This window comes from Ascaphus truei, chromosome 2 (genome assembly GCF_040206685.1).
Source record: "Ascaphus truei isolate aAscTru1 chromosome 2, aAscTru1.hap1, whole genome shotgun sequence".
Lineage (NCBI taxonomy): Eukaryota > Metazoa > Chordata > Amphibia > Anura > Ascaphidae > Ascaphus > Ascaphus truei.
The window spans coordinates 398,240,181-398,263,508 of NC_134484.1; the positions used below are offsets into that span (position 1 = coordinate 398,240,181).

The window sequence follows — 23,328 nt, forward strand, 5'->3', positions numbered from 1 at the left end:
TTTAAACCATTGTTAGAAAAGCACACTTAGTGTATATTCTTGGGTAATAAGTATAAAATAAATAAGTCAAATCCAATGTGGCTAAATAAACAGGTAGGTGAGGCGTTTAGATTCTTTAAAGTCAGAAGGGACGGAGACATCATATCAGAATTATAAGGAATGGAACAAAAATTGCAAAAGGGCAATCAAATTAGCAAAAATGGATAATAAAAAAAGGATTGAATTAGAAAGTAAGATCAACCCTAAAAAAAGTTCTTTAATAACAAAAAAAATGAGAAAAGAAAATATAGGACCCTTTCAGTGTGAGATGGGTAGGCAGATTATTGGAGATAAGGAAAAAGCAGAGGTATTAAACAAATTATTTGCCTCTGTAGCGCCGCAGGAGGAAGCCACAACCTCCATATTAATGAACAATTGGTTAACTGAGGAAGAAGTTCATAAGTGGCTTGAAAAAATGTAAGTAAATAAGGCACCTGGTCCCGATGGCATACATCCAAGAGTTCTCAAGGAGTTAAGTTCAGTAATAGCCAAACCATTACATTTAATATTCAAGGGGTCCATTTCCACAGGCTCAGTACCGCAAGATTGGCATAAAGCAGATGTGGTGCCTATATTTAAAAAGGGAGCTAGATTCCAACCGGGGAATTACAGACCTGTAAACCTGACTTCAATAGTGGGAAAACTACTTGAAGGTTTAATACGGGATAATATTCAGGAATGCCTAATGGAAAACAAAATTATTAGTAAGTCAGCATGGATTTATGAAGGATAGATCATGCCAAACTAACCTTATTTGTTTATTTGAGGAGGTAAGCAGGAATTCAGACCAGGGTAATGCAGTTGATGTGGTCTACTTAGATTTTGCAAAACCTTTTGATACTGTTTCAAACAAGAGGTTGGTGTACAAAATAAAGAAAATTGGACTCAGTACAAATATATGCACCTGGATTGAAAACTGGTTGAAGGATAGACAACAGAGGGTTGTCATAAATGGAACTTTTTCAGGTTGGGCTAAGTTCGTGAGTGGAGTACCTCATGGATCGGTACTGGGACCCCTACTTTTTAACTTGTTTATTAATGACCTTGAGGTTGGGATCGAGAGCAAAGTCTCCATCTTTGCAGATGACACTAAATTGTGTAAGATAGTAGAATCAGAGCAGGATGTAATTTCTCTCCAGAAGGACTTCGAGAGACTGGAAATGTGGGCAGGTAAATGGCAGATGAGGTTTAATACAGATAAATGTAAGGTTATGCATTTAGGTTGCAAGAATAAACAGGCGACTTACAAATTAAATGAAGATAAATTGGGGGAAACAAAAATGGATGGGAGAACAAACCCCCAGCGATGCTAACCAGATTGATGACCATGCATATACATGCAATATAAGGCACATAATGTCTCCTTTTCCTTGCTTGTGGACAGCTTGATAAACCTGTTGCAACAAAATCCCACGTAGACAATGAAGCATATGATGTTGTAGAATCCAACCAATAGAAAGATACCACTTAATTCGCCTGTTCAATAGACTTGTAAGTAAGGTAGATCTTAGATGAACATGCAGTGGTGAATATAAACCTTGATAGCCAATAATAACAAAGGCAAAGAGGATATGTGTACAAATGAATGAATGGATTACTCACTCAGTACACGGTGAGATCCCGAGCGCTGTTGGCGTGCTCCAACCAGCAGAGCCGTTTTAAGACCTTCGTAGGCCCTAGGCACTTATTTCTCGAGGCCTGTGTGTCCAATATTATTACAAATTTTTATGCTAATTTCATCGTTTGCTTATTTCTTTCAATACTAGCAATATATGGCATCCATACTTTTGTTTCGATATTTAAAAGGTATCGATACTTCGAAGGCATTTTAAATTAAAATTTGCTGTTTTCTCTTATTTTGTGATTTTTTTTGTTTAGGTATTTTTTCAAGTGAAATATTGTAGGCCCTAAAAGGTTCGTAGGCCCTAGGCACTGTGCCTAGTTGGCCTAATGTATAAGCGGCCCTGCCTACCAGGTAAGATCAACGTAGAATTGGAGTGTAAGAGGCTGTGCAGCTGCCTTGTAAGGAAAAATGGAGTCTGGACTGCTGTCTTCTTAGTACAAAAAAGTTTTAATGGCACTGTAACAGGTGAGTTATCCCTGTGCAGGAAATGTGCGTCTAATCCAGTAGTGTGGTAGTCAATTATCCAACACCACCTGCCTGATTAGCTTCTTAGAAAAGCCTGTCTTTTGAGACAGGAAGGGAGATTGTTCCTGAGTCTCAAAACGTGTGAGACTGACCATGGGGACAGATGGCTTGAGCCTGCCAGAAAGAAACAGCAGAGCTGCTTGCAAGACACAGGGGAAAACACATCTAAACCTGAATGCTGACAGAACCTGAGAAAAGGCAGCAACCCAGGAAAGAGAGAAGCCTTCCCCACTACAGCTACCAGAGAGACAGATAAGACTTTCTTTTGGAACTGTTATGTATCTGTATATATGTTTATATTTTGGGGCTGGTGAATAGCTTAGCTAACCAACCCAGTCAGAGAGGGCCGAGCTACATGTGTAGATAGTCTCCAAAGCGGAGATAGGTTTTTGTTTGGCTTATTTGCATATGTTTTGCTGTGTTAACGAAACAGGCGCAATAAAAGCCTTATTTAATTTCACCTTATCAAGTCTCCCTTGCATACCTCTATGCACGTCCTCCTACATATGGTCGTCAGAAGTGGGACGAGAGGTGGTCCTTGAAGATAAAAGGGGCCCGGAGTTTGCCTGTGAAATTTTTTTTGTGCTTTTTGCCTACAAACAGCTTGAGCAACAGAAACAAAGATCTCATGCAGCAGAGACCAGTTAAAGGGACACACCCAGGCAGGAAATCTACAGTGCACTAAAACTTACAAAACCACAGATGGACTCTTTTCCCTGATTCTAAGAGGAGAGAGAGAGACCGTGCTGAAGCAGGTAAACCTTATTTGCCTATCACAAATAAAGTGTAATATGGTCATTGAAATAGGGGTTTCTCCTTCCAGCTATAGTCAGGGTTCAAGAAGTAAGTTAGCCCTTAAAAGGGATAGGCGTTTGTTGTTTTCAAATGTTTCGCTGAAGCAGTGAATACAGATGGTGACACGCGAGCAGTACTGATTCTGCAAGTAAAGGCTGCCACACCGCATAGGACTATCAGTTGTGAATGGAGTATATGCAGAAAAGTGTGAAAATTGATGCAAGACTGTGCTGAAGCAGGGGAATTTTCAGTAAACAAGTGCTGAGGGTCAAAATGCCCTACTGGGGAAAAAGGAATTGCTGAGCCGTGTAAAACGTATCCCAAAGTGTGAAGAGTGAATGCCATAATACCCAAAGTTGAGACTGAACTCAAGCAGAAAACCACATTATTTGGCTGAAGCGGAGGGATTGCACCTAGCAAGTAAATGGTGTAAAGCAAACAGAAATTTTTACCTAGCAACTGCATATCCAGTATACCTAAAGAGAGAGAATGCATGCACAGTACTGCTGATATTGTAAAACTTACCCAAGAAAAAGAAAAGTCTACAGAGATGCCTGTGAGAGCCACGACCTCTACAAGCAAAATATGCCCACCTGTAGGACTACCACAATTGGGGTTCTAGCAAATACAGTGGCAACAGCTGCAATAGCGCCTCCTGAGGTCAGGAAGAAAACTACACCTGATAGCCCCAAAATGGAGGACAAGATGCAGCGTTCCTGTAATGAACCCTACCCCACGGAAGAGTGGCCCTTTCAGTCCAATAAAGAGGAAGACATCTCTTACGGGGAACCCGAACCGAGTCACACCCACAAAACACCCCAAGAATGGTGGGGGTGCCTGAACTCGGCACGAACAGAAAAGACCGCTCTCTATGATGACGAATATGGTCGACAAGAGAGAGAGCGGGAGCAGCAGATCACCCAATATTTCTGTCAGCTAAAGCAACTGCAAGAAAAGACTGGCGTATATAATGAAGCTGCTGAAGTATCAAATAAAGAAGGAGAACCCAGTATTCCTGATGGGACGGAGTCATCCAAAACAAAAAGACAGAAAAAGAAAAGCGGTTCTTCACTTACTGTGGAAGGAACAGACACGTCCGCAGAACCTGTGGAGAAAAAGGGGGGCCGAGTTACCCTGCAGCCTAGAGAAAATGGAGAATTCGTCCCGCGGTTAACCGAATATTCAGAGGGCCCAAGGCAGAAGTCGTGTACCCCAAAGAAGTGTCTGTCCGGTGCCAACAGTGAGTAACCCTTAACCAAATATCCCAGGGAAGCGATCCCTTGACCAGCCCTGAAGATGCCCTGAAAAATGCCAGGCATGACTGTGATATGCTCCGTCAACAATTGAAACAAAAGAAAGATGGTTACACAGAGCTACAGAAAAATAACGTGAAGCTACAGAAAGATGATCCCTGAGGAAGAAACCCACTATTAGGAGTTTCGAAACATGTAGGAGGTCTTTTGGCATCACTGAGACACTGTAGCTGTGGAGAACAAGTGGTGACGTCATAGGAGGAGTTGATCGGCTGAACTCTGGGAGAAAGCAGCAAGCAGTGTGCAGCAAGCAGACACCCGAGCAGAGAAGGAGATCCTCTTCAGTGGATTGACGCAATTTCACCTCGCAGCAAGCGGTCCCATATGCTGATAAGACCATTTCAATTACGCTTATGTCCTAGTCACTTTTGGTGAGTAGGTTTCCAATTTTACACCAAACGGAGCAAGTTTCAAGACATCTGGTTCCTATGCCAAGGCACAGATAGTTCTTTTTAGTATAAATCTTTGTATTTTTAGTGTAATCAATTTTTATATTGTATTTTATAGTGTATTTTATTATTGTATTAAAATTGCTCTCTTTCTACATCCTAGTTGTCCCTGGGAAATGCACTATTGCAGTGTGTATGCTTGTTTTCTCTTTTTCTCTTGAGGAATCCATCAAGAAAAGAACTTTGTCTACAATCACAATTAAACCATTCCTCAGCGCCACAGGAGGTGTCTTTCCCCTACAGAAAGATGTGCTCACAATTTACTCTTTGGTCAGGACAGAATTGGACGATCTCAAGACTGAGCTAGATACTGCAAATGCTACTATTTCCGCCATGGATGAAAAGTAGAGCCAATCTGATAAAATGATGGCTAAGCTGAAGCGGAAGTATGAGGAGGCACTGAAGCAGATGACGGTCTTTCAGCAAGAGTTTCACACTCTTCGTGTAGAGCTGAATGCCTCACAACAGGAGGTCAACAGTGTCCGGACAGAGGTGGACGTATCTCAGAAAGAGGTTCAGACACTCCGCAGAGCACTGGATGCCTCACATCATGAGACCAACAGCTGCCGCACAGACCTGGAAGTCTCCAGAAAGGAACTACACAGTCTCACTGAGGAGCTGGACATTTCTAAAGAAACGATTGCCAAAATAATACAGATTTCAAAGTCTCTCAGAAGGAGCTTCAGACCCTCAACCTAGAGAAGGAAGTCTCACGCCAGGAGACTGTCATTCTCAAAGCAGATGTGCGTAAATGGAAGGAGGACTGCAAGGAGGCCCTGAATTGTACAGAGACTGAAAAAGGAGAAAATTTAGATTAAAAAGAGAAAACTTAAAACTGAAAGAAGAAAATTTTCATTTGACAGACGACATCAAGGAAAAGAATGAAAAGCTGCACGAGCTTAAAGAAATAAATAGACTTTTGGAAGGTGAGAAGTTTGAAGCAGAGCACCGACTGCAGAACCAACTGCAAGGTCTGCGTACGCACCTCCAGATGGCAGAGGAGAAGCAGCGAACTCTGCAGGAAGACAATCTGCAGGCTGTTAAAGAAATACAAGTGCTACAGTAACATCTGATTACCCAGTATGTCCCCGCAAAGCAGCATGAGAAACTGAAGGCTACCCTGAGCCTCACCAAAGCATCGCTAGAGGCCAAGCTTAGAACCCAGGTGACCCGGCACAAAAGGGAGCACAAGAAGGTCCAGAAACTGAAACAAGTAACGGTGGCCCGAGCAAAGAAATTCATAGTGCTTCAAAATGCAGTGAAAATGTGGAAGCAAGCTCAGAGAAAACAAAGGGAGCAGATAAATTCCCTGAGAAGAGACTTGCAAGACGCACTCAAAAAACAGGGATATCTCACGGATGAGATTACAGTTCTACAAGGACAAGTATTGACCCTGACTAAGCGTCAGTATCCCACAGCCACAAAAACCCATGAAGACAAGGGTACAGTGAGAGCTGGGAATACCGCTCGTCTGAAAAACAAGGTTGCAAAATTTGAACCACCTAAACAAGCACTATCAAAACCTTCAGCCACCCAACAGGCAATAAAAGAAGGTACACGTGCTGAATCAAAACCAGAAGAATCCTTAGCTGATGAAGCTGAAAAGATGGGACATTCTCTGGAAGTGGATATGGATTTGCAACTTAAACCCAAAGAGGCTGAACTAGCAACTCCATTAAGTAGAAAAAGTGCAGAGAGACAGCTTCAAGAGCGGAAAACTGAAAGGGCTGTTTTTAAACGCTCTGCAACTGCTGACATACAGTCTGCCTACAATAAAATGAGCACCCGACGCGAGGGAAATCTCATGACCGCGCACGTAGCAAAAAGACTATACTTAGAAAAAGTCCTCCTCGAGCGACTGAGTGCTGATCTCAAGCACCTTTGGGAGGAGACATGAATGAACTGGAGAAAGGGCTCCGATCCCAGCGGGACTGAGGGTTCTCTTCCTCCATCCACTCTCATTCAAGTCACAGAGATATCTAGAATGAGAGTGGAAGGATGGGCTTTGGCCGTGGCAAGCCCGAGTTTCCCACAAACAGGGGAGGTATGTAACAGGGGAGTTATCCCTGTACAGGAAATGTGCCTCTAATCCAGCAGTGTGGTGGTTAACTGCTGGTAGTCAATTATCCAACACCACCTGCCTGATTAGCTTCTTAGAAAAGCCTGTCTTTTGAGACAGGAAGGGAGATTGTTCTACAGGCACATAAAAAGTAGCAAGAAAGAACTCTTATGCGTTTCTCCCATATCTATATATTAATGAATAGAGTATCTAGTTATATTCAATTCTAGTTATATTTGTACTAATAGGTGTAGGGAGACATTAGATACAAAAATAAATGTTTATGTTCATTGATTTTTCAAAGTTTTTAGTGCTGTTGTGTTTTGGTTATTTTGTTTATCATTTCGTTATATATTTAAGTCAAGATTTAGTTTGTAGCGATTGATTGTTTTTAAATGACAAATTATGTTTTTAAGTTCTATCATGCACAGGGGATAGTGCAATGAGTTAACAGATTGTTTTTTTTTTTTTTTTTTTTCAAACATGGGTTGTCATATGCTTTGATAATTGCACTTTCTATCCATTTGTGTATTTTTTTCTGTCTTAAACACGCCCAGAATCACCTGGCTCTGTGTTGCACTTCCACACCTGCAATGTAAATTGAGAGGTTATTGACTTACTAGGGGCGGGGTGTTTTTTCCTTATTGGTTTAGAGTGCCGATACATCACGGAGAAGGGAGGGATTGTGGGTTTTTATATGTCTAACCTGTTAGTGGGCTATACTCTTTGATAAAGCGCTGTGCACAGCGCGAAATGCATAAGTTCTTTATTGCTACATTTTATGTGCCATTAAAACTTTTTTGTACTAAGAAGACAGCAGTCCGGTCTCCATTTTTCCTTACAAGGCAGCTCCAATTCTACGTGAATACTTTATGGAGAATGATTTAGGAGTGCTTGTAGACAGCAGGCTTAGCAATAGTGCCCAAAGTCATGCAGTAGCTGCAAAGGCAAACAAGATCTTATCTTGCATTAAACGGGCAATGGATGGAAGGGAAGTAAACATAATTATGCACCTTTATAAAGCATTAGTAAGACCACACCTTGAATATGGAGTACAATTTTGGGCACCAATCCTAAAAAAAGACATTATGGAACTAGAGAGAGTGCAGAGAAGAGCCACCACATTAATAAAGGGGATGGACAATTAACTTATGAGGAGAGGCTAGCTAAGTTAGATTTATTTACATTAGAAAAGAAGCGTCTAAGAGGGGATATGATAACTATATACAAATATATTTGGGGACAGTACAAGAAGCTTTCAACTGAACTATTATCCCAAGAGCAGTACAAAGGACTCAGAGGCATCCCTTTAGGTTGGAGGAAAGGAGATTTCACCAGCAACAAAGGAAAGGGTTCTTTACAGTAAGGGCAGTTAAAATGTGGAATTCATAACCCATGGAGACTGTGATGGCAGATACAATAAATTTGTTCAAAAAAAGGTTGGACATCTTTTTAGAAAAGAAAGGTATACAAGGATATGCCAAATAAGTAAACATGGGAAGGATGTTGATCCAGGGATTAATCCGATTGCCAATTCTTGGAGATAGGAAGGAATTTATTTTTCCGCTTATTAGATATCATTGGACGATATGACACTGGGGTTTTTTGTTTGCCTTCCTCTGGATCAATAAGCAAGTATAGATATAGGATAAAGTATCTGTTGTCTAAATTAAGCATACTGTAGGTTGAACTTGATGGACGTACGTCTTTTTTCAACCCCATCTACTATGTAACTATGCAATTATGTAACTTAACCCACAATTGCTATTAACTTTCATAGTCCATTTTAAACAGAAATTACATCCTACTTTGATTTTTAAATCTCCACATTGTTGAGTGTCAAAATCAAAAGCTGGAGAGTGTGTAAATATGTAAATGTTTAAACAGACTGTGTAAATATTGGCATCCAGGATTGCCTTTATTTTGTACAGCAATGTAGCATCAAACTGCATGAAAAGCCAGTTCAAAGTCTAAATATACAGTATAACTTCTATAAGATAAAGGGTGCGCAAACAGGGGTGTGTGTTGTTTACAGAGGCCCCGCGCTGAGACGTGAAGCCTCTGTAATTCACTTAACTGGCTTCAGTCCAAGCGTCTCCATGCCACAGGCGTCAAATGACCCCGCAGGGTCATGTGACGTTACATGACCTGGTGGCATAATTTGACCCGTTGGCCCGTTGCGATGAAGACCCGACGGGTCACATGGCGTGACATCATTTGCCTCCGCATTAGAGGTAAGGAGGGGGCACGACACAGGGGGGGCCCAGCGCAGGAAGTTTGAGCACCCCATAAGATTGTCTTGATCTTGATTCCTACAAGGCAAAGTTCTGGTCAAAGAAACATGCAAGGCTAGTTTAGCATATCTCTCTTGTGAAACCATGCTGATTATTGCGAATTATTTTATTTTGCAAAAGACATTCCTGAAAAGTAGCCCTTAATTAAAATGTAAATAGATTGCCTGTTACAACATCCTGATTCTTATTCAAATGAATGCACCACATATGTTTTACGCCACTCTTATGATAATGTAGAAACAGTGAAGCTATGACTGAACCTTAAAAATCCTTAAGTGTATGCTATAATGGCATGGCGCTTTATCAACCGTTTTGCTTGTGTAAATACTGAGGCAAAATAATATTTTTAATACTATTGTATGACATATTTTTCTGTCACCCAGAAAGAAAAAAAAAACCTGACATCTCTTTTTAGAATACTGCAGAGGGTGAATGCTAATGAGTAAAACAAACACTTTAAATTAGCATATTTTCCAGCTCTCTCTTTACATGGAGCATAGGTTAATCTATTTAGAAGTACTGCATATACTATAGGTCAGTAGGCCATCAACTCAATTGGTCTTTTGGTGTAGACTGTAGAGCTTTAGCAACACTTACTGTTTCCAGAGTCATGGCTCAAAAAGCAAAAGGGGGCACCCAGCAGCAATTGGTCATCCTGGAGGTGGAATCTAACATATGTGGACCTTTGGAAGGCTATACAATTTAACCAACCTTGGGGTATCACACCGAATAAAGGGGTATTCCTATTTAGAAATTACCTTACTACTCAGGTCTTCTCATAATATGTTGATCAGTTCATTTTGGAATGCTATTGTCGGGTCAGTGTCTAAGATTTTGTAGCAGGTTTTGTCTGCAAGTAATCTAAGAGTCTCTCGGATATAGTCTTCCTAATTTAGAATGACCAGATCAACAACATTGCCAGAGGGTTTAATTACAATATTGGGTTCCTTTTGAAGTTTATTTAATGCTTTCTTTTCTGTTACTCAAAATTTCAATAGATTGTGACCTTGATAACCTCTCAAGGACTTCGGTAACCAGCTGAACAAAAATTTAAATCAAAATGCGGTGTAAAAGTGGATTTGTGCCTCATAGCAGTAAGGGATCCCTCCTCCAGAATGCTCTCATTTTCTTAGATCATTATGGTCCAATTCGTCTATTTGTATACTCTTTTGTCTCATTTTTCCTTGGTATAAAATGTATGTAGAGGCAGTTTTTTTGCAAACCCGTTCGTATCCTTTATCCACTGTAATCTTTTGAAGTGGGCAGTGGTCATATGATAATGCCCCATTGACTAAGGTCCAATATCGTTAATGCTATGCTCTTTATAGAGGAAAACATGTTTTAATGTTATTGTCCTATGTGGATACATCGTCATGTTAAGTAGCCCAATCGAGCTTAGTGCATCCATGACTTTGTACTTTAAAAACACAGTAATACTAAAGAAAATACTTTTACATTTGAAGTCCTATGTTACTTGACCCACCACCAATCTGGCTCAGTGCTTACATACAGATATGGAAGTACAATTGTTATGGTACACAATCTGTTCCAAATATTAGCAAACATATCCAGGTACTTCCTGAATCAGACTCCATCTGCCTGTGTTCTTAACATATCTTGAGAACACCCGCCTGTTCAATGGATGGGAAGCAGCTGACAATATTGACTTTGCTTTCTGCTCCGGCCAATGCCCATGATGCTTTACTCATCATCACAATTTTTATATTTTTCATCTCATCTCAGACATATTAGCGAAATACTCTTGCTATCAAGGACGCCGACAGGGGGGTACAGTCTGGACTGCTGTCCTGGGCCCAGCCTGTCAAGGGGTCAGGCCTCTCTGCCGGCAACCAAACAGTTCACTTCCTGCAGCGACAAAGTGCCCTTCCCTTTTCTGGCTGCCGATCCCATCTGTCTCTCCTCTCCTGCAGGACTGAAGAGCCCTGACCTTTGCTGGCCACCGCACATCTGTCCCTCCCTTCCCCAGGTCAACCACGCCCTTATGTGCACCGGCCATGCTGCTCCAACAGACCCATCCAAGGGCCCCAGGTATGCCCACATTCCCAAGGCCCGCTTATACCACCATCCCAGGCACCTTATCCCCCCCAAGGTGTGTGTGTAGGGGGGCTTATTGTGTGTGCGCGCGCGCATGTGTATTTGGGGGGGGGGGGTGCTTGCTGTGTGTGTGTATTTGGAAAGGAGGCTTATTGTGTGTATTTGGGGAGGAGGGTTGGGGAGGAGGGCTTATTAAATGTGTGTGTGTGGGATGTGGGGGAGGGCCTGGATGAGAGGGGAACGTTTGAGAGACCGGGGTGTAAGAGGGTCGTGTGAAGTGGGGTTGTAAGAGAGGGAGGGGAGAAAGCGAGACAGAGGGGGGGGGGAAAGGGTGATGGGGAAGTGGGAGGGGGAGAGAGCGAGGTGGTATGTGAGAATGGGGGAGTGTAAGAGAAAACAGGTGGAAAGGTGGGTTCCCGCAAGGCTTGGGCACTGGGAAAGCTATCTGCGTTTCCGACTGCTGTGAATGACAAACTAGTCCTAACAGAAAAATAGAGAAAAAGAATAAGGATCAACCAATTAAAAAGTATATATTCCAACCTACACATGGAGAGATACTGATGCAGCGGCCGTTATTCGAACACTTCGCGCAGTGTGTAGATCGGAATACCCATGCGATGGCACGCAATTTTTTTTGAATCGTGCCGACTTAAACACGGGAGTTGTTTATCGTTTTGTCCGGATCAGAAAATGGCATTTTAGCGTTGTCTGCAATACCGTCAAGAAACTAAAGTGGGCAATCGCGAGTTGTTGTCATAAAAATCCAATAGCAATTCACGATTAACATGTTGACTAAAATCGGCTGAACTGCCTGCCACGCATGCGCAAGTGCGATAAGCCGTATTATACACAGAGTAGCGTGTGCATCTGTATTATACACGGAGCAGCGTGTGTACTGTATCTGTTTTATACACAGAGCAGCGTGTGTACTGTATCTGTATTATACACAGAGCAGCATGTGTATTATACACAGAGCAGCGTGTGCACTGTATCTGTCTTATACACAGAGCAGCGTGTATACTGTATCTGTATTATACACAGAGCAGCGTGTGTACTGTATCTGTATTATACACAGAGTAGCGTGTGTATTATACACAGAGCAGCATGTGTACTGTATCTGTTCTCCGGTGCAGTGTGCGATTGATCAATCAATCCGAAACGCGTTGTGCATGCAGAGACCTGGACCGGAAGTGCTGTTTGTCTGCACAAGGACACCGTAGCTGGCACCTGCATCAAGGGATAGCAGCCCTGCACACTGGACGCGGTGAGCAGGAACACACTGCACCGGAGAGCGGGAGGCTGGTGTTGTGTGCCTGAAGCAGTTATTCAATGTGTGAGTTTCATGTTACCTCACTTTTATTTCAAATAAATGCTTTTTAAATCATTGTGTGTGGCGCGGTTTCCCACTTTATGTGCTCTGATGAACGGAGGGAGCAAGAGTGGGACTGACTGCCAAGGAGGAGCAGCTTAAAGATACTTATAGCAACACCCAGTACCACACAGGCCCGTGTGAGTACATTTTTTCTGTATATCCCCTTTCACCGCTGTGTTAATGTATGTGTTTTAATTTGTCTGATATTGACCCTCGTCTGCGCCCCCTATTTTCTCTCTTCCACATATCATTTTGAGGATCGTGGGAAGATCCTCTCTTTGGGGCTGAGCAGCAGATACTGATCACTACTATTTGTATGGTATATTTTATACTTTGATTTCGTGCATTTTTATAATTTTTGGTGCAGGAGCTGTGTAAAGAGAGCGCCCCAGTTTATTTCCATGGCTGTACCCTTTAGCATTGTTTTATCTTCATCTGTATTTAATAAATGTGTTTTAAACAGATTAATTGTTATAAGGGACAGATTGAGATTAACTGAAATTAGGGGATATGTAGCCTATGAGGGCAGGGACAATAGACTCCTGACGAAGCAACATGGTGAAACGAATAGAGTTGGTGAGCCAGATACCCACTACACGGGAGAGGAAGGTAACCGGAGATCCAGAGAGGAGCCCAAATCATTGCAGCCCCAAGAGTCGCGAGACCCGTGTCGTCACTATCCGGAAGTAAAAGCTGGGTGAGTGAGCCGGTACTCCCCAGCGTCTCTTGAGAGGGGGAGAGAGATACAGAATATCTGGGACTGCGTAGGACCACCCTCTAAAGACCCCTGTACAGACAAGACCATGAGTATTCTAAAGCTTGCCTTAAACTAGCCCGGTTACATTCTGGGTATGTGCTGGGTGTAACCTGGCTAGTTTAAGGCAAGTTTAAGGCATTTCTGCATTGACTAATGACCCATAGGATTAACACAGCAGGGGTCCCTGGCAGTCCCATTCAGTTTGAATTGGACTGCCAGGGACCCCCGCTGTTAATCTGATGGGCCATTCATCAATGCAGAAATGCTGGGTCTAGTTTAAGGCATGTATCCAGCATGTACCTGGGTCTTTTTGGTGTTTGCCACTGGTTTGTGTTAGAATAACAGTGGGCACTACAGTACATTGCCTATGATGAACATTTATAATGTGAGTGTAACCATTGAAGCTTTTTACCTTTTTGAGAAAATACAATTTGTACTATCTATACCATCGGATATTATTTCTCTTTTCCTATGAACCCTGGGGGAAGAACTTGGTTGCTTGCTGTTTATGAAGAAAAAAAGAGAATATCTCTATTTTAAATGTTGATTTCATTTATTCACTTCAACACACCAGTTATTGTTTACTATTGTTTTATTTTTATATATTTTAATATGGTGTACCAAATCGGCACATACAAGACAGTGTAATCTGTACATGTATAAACTAGAATCCTTATTCCTGTTCCGTGCTTTGCCAATATACTCTGTGCTCACTTTAGACACACAGCACAATTCCCTCTGTCGCCTGCAGCTTTCTTACATCCTACTACCCTACCTGCTCAAAACAGAGGTACCAGCTCAATGGAACTCAACACTAAACATGCAAGAGTGGCTCTATTAGCAGTACAAACCAGTGAATCATTACATCCTGAAGAACTCCAGGCTTGTAGAGGGGCATACTTATTGCCTAACCAGTGGCATTGGATATGGGAGCCGTGTAGGATACTATCTTGACTATGGAGACATAGTATATGGCTCGGCTCCTCAAACCCACCTTAGCAAACTTGACACCCTCTACAATTCAATTTGTCGTTTTGTTCTCCAATGCAACTACAACACACATCACTGCGAAATGCTCAAAGAACTAGACTGGTCATCACTAGAGTCTAGGCGCAAAGTTCACCTTTCCTGTCTCACCCTCAAATACTTTCTGGGCAAGCTACCCAGCTACCTGAACAAGCTCCTCACCCCTACCACATGCAGTACCTATCACCTGAGATCAGACTCCAAAAGACTATTCATGGTCCCAAGACTCAACAAAGTATCCGGACGTTCCTCCTTCTCCTTCCGTGCACCCCAAAACTGGAACAACCTACCAGAGACTCTCATATCCACCACCAGTTTAAGTTCTTTCAAATCTAAGGCTGTCTCACACTTTAACCTGGTCTGTAACTGTTTCATACGCTCATAATATATATTTTCTTTAACTGTGCACGCAATGTCTTGTATATAATGTATACCCTGTTCATTTATGTAACTGTACTTGTAACCATGTACTATTTGTTTTACTCTGTGCCCAGGACATACTTGAAAACGAGAGGTAACTCTCAATGTATTACTTCCTGGTAAAATATTTTATAAATAAATAAATAAATAAATTATACATGTACAGATTGCACATTGTATTGTATGTGCCTGCTGCCATAGCAGCAGGGTCAAGTGCTAGAAACTGAATGAGAAGTGAGAGCCTGGGAGATGTAAAAGCTAAGCTGCTGCTTCCTGAGCTGCCACCAGTACTGCTACCAGTGTCCACCTCCACCCCGATCGTCAACACTATTGCCAGTTGCATTTAATTTCTCATCACTTATACAGCATTACCAACCACAAACATAACATTCATGTTGATAAAGTGCTTGCTTTGGGCTTGTTCGGTGCATGCCCTACCTTATTTTATCTGTGTGAAAGGAGAGCCTAACAGTACAGTACTACTTTTAATTTTATTTTTACAGTTTGATAAACTCATACATGTACAGAACCGTGTTTTGTGTGATTGCTGCTGCAAACACAGATTTTAACATATTTCCCCTTCAATATTAAACACAATGGATTGCTAAAATATACAGTATACATGCACCTTTTAAATGGAGCTACACAAGATCCATTGATAATTATACAGAAGCATTTGAGACCTCAGAAATCTATTTGTCATGTGTATTTTCTTTCCTGGTGTCTGCAGAAAATAGTGAAAAGAAATATTGGTCCCCTTGTATTCCTCACAAGCGTACTTTCTGTACTGGTAGCTTAAGTTTGTATTGTGGATTTATTATATCAGTGTATTTGTTGGTTTACGTGCACTGCTCCACTGACAACATATGTATGTATATCTTTATTTCTATACTGTAGCACTCACAGTGTACTCAACACTTTACAAAAGAGACAATACAACAAAATTATAATACAATAAGTGCAACACACCAAATCAGACAATTGGAAAGGAAATCCCTGCCCTGGACATTCTCCCATTATTGTACTGTACCCCTCTCTTAGATACCCTCTTAAATAAACCGTTAAAAAAAGCTGTAGGAAGCCATTTTAATATCCTGTTAGATTCTGTATAGTCACTGGGTGCGACGTCCCGTGTGACATCATCAGCGTGATCGACTAGGTAGTAGTCCGGTCAGTTTGTAATCACAGCATGGAGTGCAATTTTCTACTCTAGCTAAATTTGATGTGGGCCAAATGCGGATCCCACTAGTTAGATACAGCACTATCTGCGTTACCACCTGGTGAAGGATTTCTGTGGATACTACTCAGCATTTTCAGGTACTCTGCCAGTGATATGTCCTGGGGTATGAGGGGTTATATGACCAACTGCCTCTGTCTAACCGTGGCCTTTATGGTCAGTGTTATTTCCCACGAGGGAACTGGAAACTAGTGAGAGCTCTCTTAACCTTGTCTGACCTGCATGCAGCAGAATCAGACGCCTAAACTACTAATAGGCAACAGATTACAGCATCACTACGGCTACAACGTCAGCCAAACCCACGTAATATCCTGCCCTCCATTTGAACAGAGCTGCACAAAGGCCAAAAACAACCCCCCACCCCCCCTCTTTCCTTGAGGGGAATGTGGCACACCAGCACCATATCCGGCTCTGTGCTCCTGTCTCATTTTTTGACTAAGTGCAAATATACCTGATGATAGTTTCCATACTTACCTGTGCAGATACCACTCTCCACTATTATCACCACCAGGTTCTCACTACCTAGCCTTTTGCCTGGATCACTAATACAGTGTTCATATCTGGGAATAGGCTTGTAGTTAGCACTCCATACCTCACTGAGACAAACATGCGCTCCTTGTGTTAGGTTTTAATAGAAATTTGTTTGTTCTTGATATCATTAAAATTTATTTATTTTGAGTTCCATTCCCAGTGAGTGCATCCTTTGGGTTTCTTTCCCCTGTTCTCCTAGATACTGTATGTCTAACCTCTTATCGCCCACTGTTCTCTACACACAGTCTAATTAATCTTTTAGGGCAATAAAATCTAGTGGGTCTTCTTAATATCTAATGCATACACAGAACAATACAGACATTAGCCCCAATGATTTGGTGGACTTACAAGGGTTACCTGGTATCACTACAGTCAGTCACTGGAGGAGGGCGGGGTCCTGGACAAGCTATCCACTTTGTGTTGTGACATTTCACAGCCATGCTCCATAAATAGTGCAGCAGGATGGAGTCAGACAAAAACTAAAGTTGCCCAGAACTGAAGCCAGATATAGTCAAATACTTTACATAAACCTGAAATGTGTTATTTGTTTTCCCTCCTAATTTTGGTATTTAAGTAGAGATACACACAAGAAATGCTCAGAAGTGTTTTTGCTGAAGAAGCGTTGAAGAAAAAAAAAAATCTAATTATTTTCCCTGGCTCATGACAAACATTTCTATTTACTTACTGCACCCAAGGCACCGATCCATCAAAACAAAAGCATATTTAGAAAATGTGGAGCATAAAAAAAAAAAAAAAAAAAAAGAAGTGCAATGCAGATGATTGCGTCCATCTGTTCTCAAGAGTGAGGTGCTGCCAAAATCTCATGCATATTTTATACATGCTGCCGCCTGTAAGAACAATGTTTTTGTTTGTAACGTAATATGAAGCATTATTTAAAAGTAAATACTAAATGACAGCACTGGGAATTTCCTGTTGATTAATTTGGTGGCCATTTTGACACTGCATCATTTGTATGAAACTAGAAATCATTTTTTCCACCACCTTAGTATGAACCAAGGTTTGAAAACTCCCTTCAGGAAAGGCAAGCGATTGCACTGTACAAAGAGTTCTCAATCCTGTGACAGCATGGCTAATCAGGAATAATCCTAGTATTAACACTATACTGGTGGTGCTAAAAGAGAAGATTAGTTAGATAAAATCCATTGTTGCAACTACAGTAGTTAGACTTTCTTGTCTTTTGTTGTTTACATTAGGACTGGGGTCACTACCCAGTAGCACTACCCAGTACATACACACATGGCTTTATAGCACCCTGAAGAAGGTCCCAGAGGCAACAGAAACGTTGGTTTCTGTACTTTGGATGATAAAGATTACATTTTGATATACAACCTTGCAGTGCTGTGTCTATTTCATCTAAATCTGGTGGAGTATGTATCAACCTTTTGATTTGCTGTTTGATGCATGCACTAGCCATATAGTGACTGGATACATAATTGCAGTGCCTGTTATCAGATATACAGATATACATTAGTGTAGTGGGGTTTTGAGCTTGCAGGGACTGTGTGTGTGTGTGTGTGTGTGTGTGTGTGTGTGTGTGTGTGTGTGTGTGTGTGTGTGTGTGTGTGTGTGTGTGTGTGTGTGTGTGTGTGTGTGTGTGTGTGTTTAAATGTAGTTTGGAAACAACTATTTGGAGATTTCTGACCCAATAATCAACTCAGTCCCTGATATATACTTGTGATGACAGCCAATTAAGAGACTTTTCCCTCCAGTAGAGAGGTGTGCAGACACTGTAGGACCTGCAGTAAAGTGTTAACCTTGATGTGGTATGCAGGCTTATAATGCTTTGGCCAAAGGATTGACTAATGAGCCTTACTTATGAGAACAACTGATAGTATTTAATGTAATAATTTGTCATGTTGGAAGTAGCATGGGGGCTTTCTTAATCTTTTGTTAACTAGAGTCTGAGGCAGAAATTGTGGGCAAATAGTAACCAAAATTAACTGTAAATCTATGCAGAAGGAATGCTATTTTAATATCCTGCATATTAACTACTGTCTGAAGTCTGAACTGTGTTGGCTAAAACAAAATTATAGTACTGTATGTATGTTAGTAAATCTTTATTTGTAGGATGCCATTCATTTAAATAGCACATCACAGCACTAATAGGCAGGTCCGTATTTAGGCAGAGGTCTACTAGGCACAGGCTTAGGGTAGCAAATTTCAGGGGGCAAGGGAGGGTGGTGCTGCGGTTACAGAAACACCACTTTCTTCCCCACAACACTTAAACTGATTGCCGGGGAAAGCGTGGGGCCTCTGTTAACGTCCCTTACCTCCTCCTGCAGTGTCACCATCCTCCTTCTCAAGTGTCGTGGCATCAAATGACGCCGCAACATCACGTGGCAATACGTTGCCATGACAACGTGACTTCACATGGTGGCACGTTGTCATGGAAACTTGTCGCCACATGACGCCCAGACGCTGAAAGAGAAGGTGGCCAAACGTTAAGTGCCTGTGGGACGAAAGGTTCTAAAATTGGCGCTGGTAATGGCTACAAAAAAATAAACGAGATGTACTACATCATAGGAACAAACGCTGCAAACATAAAAGTAAACAATAGGAAAAAAAGAGTTCCTATGCTAAGGATGTTACAATACACGGTAAGTAGTATCAGACATCTAAGCCTCCAAAGCCCCCAAAATGTAAGCTATTCTTCATGTCAGAACAGTAAACATTAATATGCATCACCACCTACCTGTAATTGCCAAGGCCAATTTTGCTCAGCAATGTAAATTATTACTGTAGTTTCAACACCATAAAGGTTCCATCACATTGACTTTATAGACAATTTCACAAATACCACACATAAAAAGACTGATCAGTGAAATTAAATATTTTTCCTTTCCATTTTCCTCTGAAGCACTGACATCTAACACTGCGGCAGACAATTATATCTCCTGTAGTTCTGACCCTTACTAGTTGCAACAAAATATAAACCCCTAAGTGTTGCTAAAAGTGATAAGCAGCACACACATACAGTATAATCTCATGTTCTATACCTTGGATTGCAAATCAATGGAAGCATTATAATGTCAAGAAAGGGCAGCGGCAGGAGAGAAAAGCTGCTCCGTGAAGCAGTTGTGGCCACATACAGCTATGATGATAACGTGTTAGGAAGGCCCGGTAAACCTTTTAGGGTTATTCCAATCAGCATAAAATGTGAGTGAAATGCAGTACAACTGTGACTAGGGCCGCAGACAGATTTCCCGAGGCCCAAGACTACAGTTCTGACCGCCCCCGCCCTCCCCCTGTCGGCTGTGTTGCGAGACCCATTTCACACCTCACAAGCCCCCTCTATTTCCCTCTCTCTTCCCATATATTTCTCTCCGTCTCACCTCTCACTCTACCCCATCCATCAATTACCCAACGTTCACTCATTCCCTCCCCCCACAAAATATATACCAAACAACTTCCCATCCCAATGCAAAAAGCTTCCCACCCCCAAATGCATACAAAGAAATCCCCCCACAAAATATATACAACCTCCACCCACCCCACCAAATACATACAAAAAACCACCTACCCAATACATATATAAAATAAAAAAACAATACATATAACCCCCCCCATACATACAATACATATTAAAAAAGAAACAATACATATAAAAGACCCCAATTCATTTAAAAAAACACCCCAATGTATTTAAAAAAAGACCCCAATAAATGTAAAAAAAGACCCCAATGCATCTACAAAAGACCTCAATACATCTAAAAAAGAGCCCAATCCATTAAAAAAATAAAACAATATATATAACAAACAACCCTCCCCAATACATATAAAAAATACCGCAACCCATATAAAAATACCCACAAGCCCCCCCAGTACATATAAAAATACAGACTTATCTTGGGTTAGGCCGGGCCCGGTGTCTGTGGGGGTCCACTGGCTGGGGGGGTGGGGGGGTCTTGGCCAGCACTGCAAATTTCCCCCGACCTCTGGACAGGGCCTGCTGCTGGTTGTGGCCAGGCCCCGACTCTCAGCTGCCTGCAGCACCTTTCCTCTCTCTGTCCCATGGCGCCGAGCTTCCACTGCTGGAGCGCGACAGGGCTCTCTGAGGTCAGTGCGCGGCATACCAGAAGCTGGGCCAAGCTTACTTCCGGCGCGCTGATGTCAGAAAGCCCTATTGCCTGCCGGCAGTGGAAGCTCGGCGGCGTGGGACAGAGAGGAAAGGTCCTGCAGGCAGCAGAGAGCCGGGGCCCGGGCGCGACTAGCAGCAGGGCCTGGCCAGAAGTCGGGGGAAATTTGCAGCGCCGGCAGGGCCCCCCCAGCCCGGAACACCAGCCCCGACTGTCCCCCCCCTCTCGGCGGCCCTGACTGTGACACTCACAGCTTCAAGTTTTCAGGTGTAACAAAAGATTACAGAAATGATGGAAATGATGGAAAGGACTGTTAACAATATTTCTATCATTGCAGTGAACACAGTAAAAAAAAAAAAGCATAGATGAAGTTGAAAAGCACTTTTACAAGCATCAGAATGAGGGGTCTCAATGTGTATTAAGTGATAAATCAGGAGAACCTTTGGTTGGAAAATGTATACTCATATTTTTCGACAAAAGCATTTGCTCTCTTCCAAGATGGACCAAGGACGGCTACTTTTGGTAAAATATCAGTAAGGCCCTGGTGGCCCTTAATGACTGGCCCACCTACTGCTTCCTACGGATAGCCATCCTGTGAATGGCTAACGTCCACTAGAACACCCGACATGGATAAACTTTATGGGAAGTGGCTTCCAAACTTGGTAATTCACCTGGTTTAAACAATGTGAAAACAGAAAGAAAAAAAAAAAGAAAAAAGTTACACACAAAAAACATTGAGCAGAACAGGGACTAGATGTTTCATTACACATAGAATTGAGCAGAAAATTATTTTTTATTGTTATCATTATATTTTGGATGTATGGCAGGACACAATGTTGAAAGAAGTAAGGTATCCACTATTATTTTCTACTTGAAACTTAATTTGAGAGCGCATTGCTTCAGTCTCGCAGTGCTGGATAATTTTGCAAATGTATTGCTAAGCACCTACAAAGCTAATGCTCCAAAGAATATACATGGTCACTAAAGGTTTCTACAACGTATGCAAGAAGTGTGCCAGTAAAGATGATTCCCCTATGTATTGGTGAATGTAAGCTTTGGAAACATGGATATGGATTATGTATTTTCATACAGTTTCATTGTAGGTTGTGTTAGCTTTTATGGACCAACAGAAGAGCTTATTTTCTGGTTTTTTTTGTTTTTTTTAATGAGTTTTAATATACTGAGTATCTTTTGATTTCTATAGCAGGTTTTAGCCCACCTCCCCAGCAGTGCAAGATCTTTGCAACACTTTCTTGTTTGGGATAATTTGTTGCCAATATTCCCAGCCGTTTGAGCTGCAAACTGCACTAATAGATCATGCTACCTTAGTAATACAGTAATATATTGGAGCTGCTGAGTTACACTGACTGAAGGATTGATGAGACGGAGAGGCTGCCATTTAGTGAACCCTGGGAAACAGGGTTTTGCAGCTCGATCCCGGGAGCACCAATCAATTGGCCGTTTAGGTAATTGGTTTTCAATAAAGGTAATCAAATGTTGCATATATTACAACAACAAATGTTTATTTTTTATTTATTTTTAAGATACTTGGATTGCTTCTTTAAGGGAGGGTACACATTTCCACTCTCAAATATGCTATATTATTTCAAATGTTCATCTGGCCACCTACCAGAATCAAATAAGATTTACCCGGGTGTCCAATGTAACTTTAAATAGCTTTTGAAGAAACAGCACGTTTCATGTAATACAGGAGTGTCTGGATGGTTTCAATTACTAAAGTGAATATGATAATAAGAACAAGGTCATGGAAAATCAGACTGCTTCTGCCAACTAAGCACATTTAAACCGGTGCAGGCCAAAGACATACAAGAGGAAAAATCAATCCAGAGTTAAAGTGATCATCAAAACTGCAATTAAAGCAATTAGAAAGGAACAGTCTGATACCTGACTACTAATTAAATGGAAGAATAATAACTCAGCATACTTGTAGCAATGTATATTTTACAAATTGTAAGTGTGTAAGTTCCGATCACGTAGAAAAAATGAATGGGTTATTTATTAAACTGCAATGGTACAAACTACAATGGGAATTTTCATGCAATAGCGCCCCAATCGGCACACTTGCAGATTAATGAATAACAATGTTATGTATGTATGGTACAGCTCTGTAGTATTTAACCCCTTCCCTTAGTAAAAACGACATCTCTAACTTTTGTTATTAAGTGGCAGCAATGCTATTTCATGAACATGTAGTTATTATTTAGAGCGTCATATTTTTGCAAACAGATGCATATTCTCATCTTTGCGCATTCTACACAAGAATTCAGTTTTCTGCTACTTTTGTACATGTATGCATGAGTGGTACATTTTCCTAAGCAGACATGGTTTCTATTCAAGATGAGCGAGTCCAGATTGTTGAAATCCAAAAAACTCCAGAAGTTTGTCGATCCAATCAAAATGTAGCTTGTGGCTCAGATATGCGTGCTGAGTCTGGACCGAAAACGAGACAAACTGATTTTGTTTTCCACTCAGCTCGGATCATATGGTATTTTCCCCTTACTCTAAAGCCACACCTCCCTTCCCCTGCCACCATTTTATGTTGGGGTCAGCAGGAGAAGGGAGGGTTGAAGTCTATGCGGAGGTTGGCACGGAGTAAAGAAATGGGCAGAGTGGGGCAGAGATTCAGAGGGAATTTAATTATAGACTAAACTGTTATAAATTTCAGGTATTATTGAAATCCCTGTTCTCTGATCAAAATTCCAGGCATTAGGGGG

At 41.6% G+C, this 23,328-nt stretch overlaps 1 protein-coding gene across 4 annotated transcripts in view; it reads right to left on the reverse strand.

The window, feature by feature from the left end:
- The window catches only part of SDHAF3 (succinate dehydrogenase complex assembly factor 3), a 92,605-nt gene that overhangs the window by 12,704 nt on the left and 56,573 nt on the right, over positions 1-23,328 (reverse strand). The window lies entirely within an intron of this gene.